The following is a 5,430-nucleotide window of genomic DNA, read 5'->3' on the forward strand; positions in this document are numbered from 1 at the left end:
CCTACCAGATGAGGTATATAACCTTGTGATTCTCTTCATAATGCTGCTTATTTGTTGCTATTGTTGTTGCTCATCATTGGTAAGTCACTTCAGACCCATGGTGTCCCCAGGTATGCAGAGTAAAACTACTCCATGGGATTTTCAAGTCTGTGGCCTTTTGGAAACATGTCACCAGGCCTGCCATCTGAGACACTTCTGGCTGTGTTTGGACTACCAACCATTTGGCTAGTCAGTTGCATCCTTATTCACAACTGATTTTTTTAATTTTACCTTGAGAGTTGGGATTTCTAGGAATGATTTCTCCAAGTATCAGCTTATTCACAGGGGTAAAAAACTGAGTTTTTTCCTACTCCTCTTTACAGTAATGAATGTTTACCACTTGGTAAAATTGGAGTCCTGGTGTGGTGCTGTGGATTAATGAACTGGACTGCAAGATCAGTTTGAACCATAAGGTCAGTGATTTAAGCTCACTAGTTGCTTCATAGAAACCCTATACAGGGTTATTCTGAATCAGAACTTACTCGACAGCACTTAACAACAACAACAACCTGGTAAGATAAGCACTGGACTGTTAGCCACAAGATAGGCGATTTCAATTCACCAGCTGCTCTTTGGAAATCCTACACAGGGTCACAATGAGTTTGAACCTTCTTAATGGCACTTAACAACAACAACCTTGACTTATTAAGTAAAAGGTAAGTAAAGGTACAGATAATCTTAGGGTACTTTCTAGACTCACCCATATATAATGCCTGTCAGATGAAAGAAAGCTTAACAATTGAAGTAGGATTTCTGTGTGTTTAAGGAGCTCTGGTAGCGTAGTGGTCACAATTCGGGCTGCTAACCTCAGGGTCAGCAGTTTGAAATTACCAGCTGTTCTGTGGGAGAAAGATGAGGCTTTCTGCTCCCATAAAGATTTACAACCTCAGAAACCCTGTACAGGCTCATTATGAATCAGAACCGACTCCATGACACATAACCACCACCACTGCGTATTAATGATTTGCTCATTTCTGTAGGTCAAATGCTGTCTTTTGAAGCCCAGACTTGTGATTTGTTCCCTAAAGGAAGTTGCTGTGTTTTGAATAAAATGCCTAGCAACTAATAGTTCTAGATCTGGAATTAGTAACAAGTTGTCTTATAATATGAAAGAAGAAGAAGAATTTTCTCTAATACCCATGGTTTTCTTAAACATTATCCTAGAACAAACCAACACTAACTCAGAAGATACAATGTAAAACTTACCAGGTATGGTTACAGATAGTTTTACATCTTAAGTAATTTTATAATACAACAAACTAATTTGAATGGTCTTAGATTTGCTTCTACACAAACTCTGTCTAATACATTTAATAAAAGTAATCAAATATATGTCCAGTGGTTCTCATGTCTAGGCCTGAACAGGGACTGGTCCAGGGATTTTTCCCTCCATAGGAATAGAGAAGAACTGAGCAATAGATGCAACCTTCCCAAGGACCCAAGTATCAGAAGAACAGAATAACGAATGGGAAGCATCCATGGCAGCCACACTCACCCATCTCATCACTGCAGCAGGTGTATTTGGCTGGCATGTTTTCCTAATAACATGGATGTCCCACCAATCATTCTGAGCAAATAGCCTCCTCCATGCTTCACCTGGAACTTTGTTTTGCTCTGGTTTTAGGATTTTGGAGTATAGCCACCTTTAAGGCAACTATCCATTTTCTTTTAATTTCCTGAGTTCCTTACGCCCATCCACAATTCAGATATAAGCCATATCCCGATGGCCCATCTGATGTTGTTGTTGTTAAGTGCTGTCGAGTCAACTCTGACCCATAGTGACACTGTATAGGGTTTCCAAGGAGCAGATGGTGAACTTGAACCACAGACCTTGCAGTTCAAACAACTTTGCAGTCTGACACATTAGCCCACAGCACCACACTAGGCCCATCTGTTAGGGAGACTTTAAATTAAGCAGTTTATTTGCAAACTCTGCCTTCTTCTCATTCATTGGATTGTAGAATTTGACTCCATCTTGTTCATAGAGAGGAGCAAGTATAAAATATTCTGCTTATGTGCTTTGAATTGAGGCTCTTCAATCATTATCATGATCCCCCAGTTTTATTTACTTTGGTAATCATTTGCTGGGAGCATGTTTGCTAGGCTACATAAAAGAAAGAAAACATGAGGATGCATCTGAAGCTGTAGTGACTCAGATGGAGTGGTACTTGTGAATGGAGAACCAATCTCAGCATGGGCAAACCTATTGCCACAGAAAGGCATGGAGGATGAGGCCAAAACAAATCTCCATCCCTGGCAATTTTAGTAGTGAATTAGAGAGCACTTCATAGAAATCCATTCTGTGACCTCCCAAATCAGGAAAAGGCATTTGTCATCAGCACGTTTTCTTTGATTAAGCAGCAAACCATTTAGTTGATGAAAAATATTTGCTAGGCTCTTGAATATACTAGGATTATGAGTAGCTTTATGACCATTTATTCTTTTTTTCCCCCACAGCTATCCAAAATAAAATAAAGGCATTTAATCTATAGAATGTTTTGTGAGCTAAAAAAATGGGAAAAGGTAAATCTATTATATAAGGAGCTCTGGTAGCATAGTGGTTACGAATTGGGCTGCAAGGTCAGCAGTTCGAAACTACCAGCTGTTCCGTGGGAGAAAGATGAGGCTTTCTGCTACCGTAAAGATTTACAGCCTCAGAAACCCTGTACAGGGTTGCTATGAGTCAGAACCTACTCCACGGCACATAACAACAATAACAATTATATAAGTACTATTGTGGAGTAGCCAGGAAATTGTTACTAACCACATTATAAACAGACTTCTCAGGAACTCAAGTAGAGCCTCTGCCTGTGTGTTTACCTGACATGTTTTCTAGAGCATCTCAGAGCTGAAGTTGCACATCTTTCTGTTGACATCGACATTATGACAACCATGTGTTTCTATAGCAGGATTGTCCACAATTTCAAATGCTTCACTTCACCACAGCTGTGCAGAGACCTTGCTAACCTTACTTTAATGAGTATAATTAACATCCAACATTACAATCCTAGTATGGTAGGGTTTTTTGAATTTATCATTTGACTCTCAAAGAGAAAATCCATGAAAATTACTTCATTTTTTTTTTAAACAAATCATCATGATTTGACTTTGATTCTTTTAACCAGGCAGCCAAGAAAAGCTAGTAGGCATTCACAGACACCTACATAATATGCCTGTAAAATTTGTATGTTCATATGCGCTTTGATGAAGCAAGAACTGCTCCAGAAATATTAGCTATGTTGAGAATGAAGGGGGTTGAGCAATGAATCCCAGTTCTTGCTCAGAACCACAGAAGCAGCAATAAAGATCATTCAGAAATGGATCTCATTCGCTTAAGTTTTAAGTTATGCTTACCTAAGGTTATGTATTTCAAATTTCTACACACCAGAAGTCTTACTACTAATAACAACATTTTTATAAACTCAAAAGTGAAAGTGGGATTCAGCATACAAATTGCCTAATGAAATCAATTTTTCACTTTACCCGGTTATCAGTGGGTTGTTTTTTTTTTCTCTTTTAATGATATATGGATTAAAAACATGATCACTGTTTTTAGAAGCTACAATGGGAGTCCAGGTTTGGTGCTGTTGGATAAGCACTGAACTACTAACGGAAAGACTGGTGGCTCACATCAACCAGCTGCTCTTTGGAAACCTTATACAAGGTTATTTATTATGAGTCAGAACCAACTCAATGGCACTTAACAAACAATAATTAAAAACCAAATCTCCTGGTGTGGTGCTGCATGTTCAGCACTGGACTATAAACCACAAGGTAGGCAGTTCAAACCCACCAACTACACCTTAGAACCCCTATACATAGTTACTATGAATTAGAACCAACTCTACATCACTTTAATAACAACAGAGAAAGAAGAAAGAGAGAGGGAGGAAGGAAAGGAAGAATGAAAAAGATGTGACAGTTAAATTGGAAGCAATACAAAAAACATATGTGGAAAGCAATTTGGAGACATGAAAACAAACGTGTTTCCCTGCTAGCCAAAAGCAAGCAGGACTCATGGGGACTACAAAACATCTATTCTATGGTGAAAATACTGTTCAAAAAGAAAAGCCAAGAGGTATAAATGTAGTGAATGGCCAGGCATGATAGACATTGAAATAGGAAGAAAAGCAGGCAGGAGATGGAGATGTGGACAAGGATACTGACAGAGCGTCACCTATGGTGTGCTTTGTAGAAGCTGGTTTCCAGGATTGTTGCTATTGTTACTGTGCTGTTGTTGCTATGAACAATGAATAAAGATTTTTAATTTCTTTGCTATTACAGTTTTTTCACAATCAATCCTCAGGTAGATGGTAGAAAATCATTGAATAAATATATCTATGGTACTATAGAAATGCTGTGAAATTAATCCTGCTTTTCAATCTACTTGAAGCCCATTTTTGTATTTTGCCAAAGTACTGATAAAAATTAAGATCAGGATTTTTGCCCCTAGAAGTTCATTCAACCTGAACTCAACTCACTATAAAAGCAAGCATTCAAGCTATTCCCAATGACTCAAAGGAACACTTGTCCTGATTACTTATGCAGAAGATAAAAAAAAAGAATCTGTTGGAAGAGAAAATATGTGACAGAGGAGAAAAGGGGAGATAAGAATGGGGGCAATAGGAGGAGGGCCTTTTTATTATGAACGTAATACTTTTCTAGTTGTGTAGTGATACAGTCAACTAAAGATGAATAATAATCTTACTACCTGGGGAGAATGTGTTGAATCTGATGATCTTTTGGGGTCTTCTTTAAGTTAAAGGAAACAGCAGTCAAGAAATCAAATGAAGTACTGTATAAGGCAAATGTGCTGCAAAACATCTCTTTTAAGTGTTAAAGAGCAAAGACTTCACCTTGAGGACTAAGGTGCATTTGACACAAGTTTTGGTATTCTCAATTGCTCCAAATGCATGTGAAAGTTGGACAATGAGTAAGGTAGACCTTATTCGTGTATTTGAATCCATGCTTTTGAAGCACTAAGGACTTCCAGAAGAACCAACAAATCTGTCTTGGAAGGAGTCCAGGAAGAATGCTCCTTAGAAATGGAGATAGTGAGACTTCCTCTCTCTTACTTCAGACATATTATCAGGAAGGACCAGTCCCTGGAGAAGGACACCATGCTGTGAAAGTGGAGGGTCAGTTCAAAAGAGAAAGACCTCCCAATGGGATGGATTGACATAATGGCAGTAATAATGGGCTCAAACATAACAACATTCGTGAAAATGATGCAGGACTGGACAGTGTTTTGTTCTATTGTGTAGTTTGCTTCTGTAAAGTGCCATCAAGTTGGTTCCAACTCATAATAATCCTATATAGGGTTTTCTAGGAGTGCCTAGTGGGTTTGAACCATCAGCCTATAGGTTAGCAGTCCGGTGCTTATCCTACAGC

The sequence above is a fragment of the Chrysochloris asiatica genome, unplaced genomic scaffold, assembly GCF_000296735.1.
Source record: "Chrysochloris asiatica unplaced genomic scaffold, ChrAsi1.0 scaffold00019, whole genome shotgun sequence".
Classification (NCBI taxonomy): Eukaryota; Metazoa; Chordata; class Mammalia; order Afrosoricida; family Chrysochloridae; genus Chrysochloris; species Chrysochloris asiatica.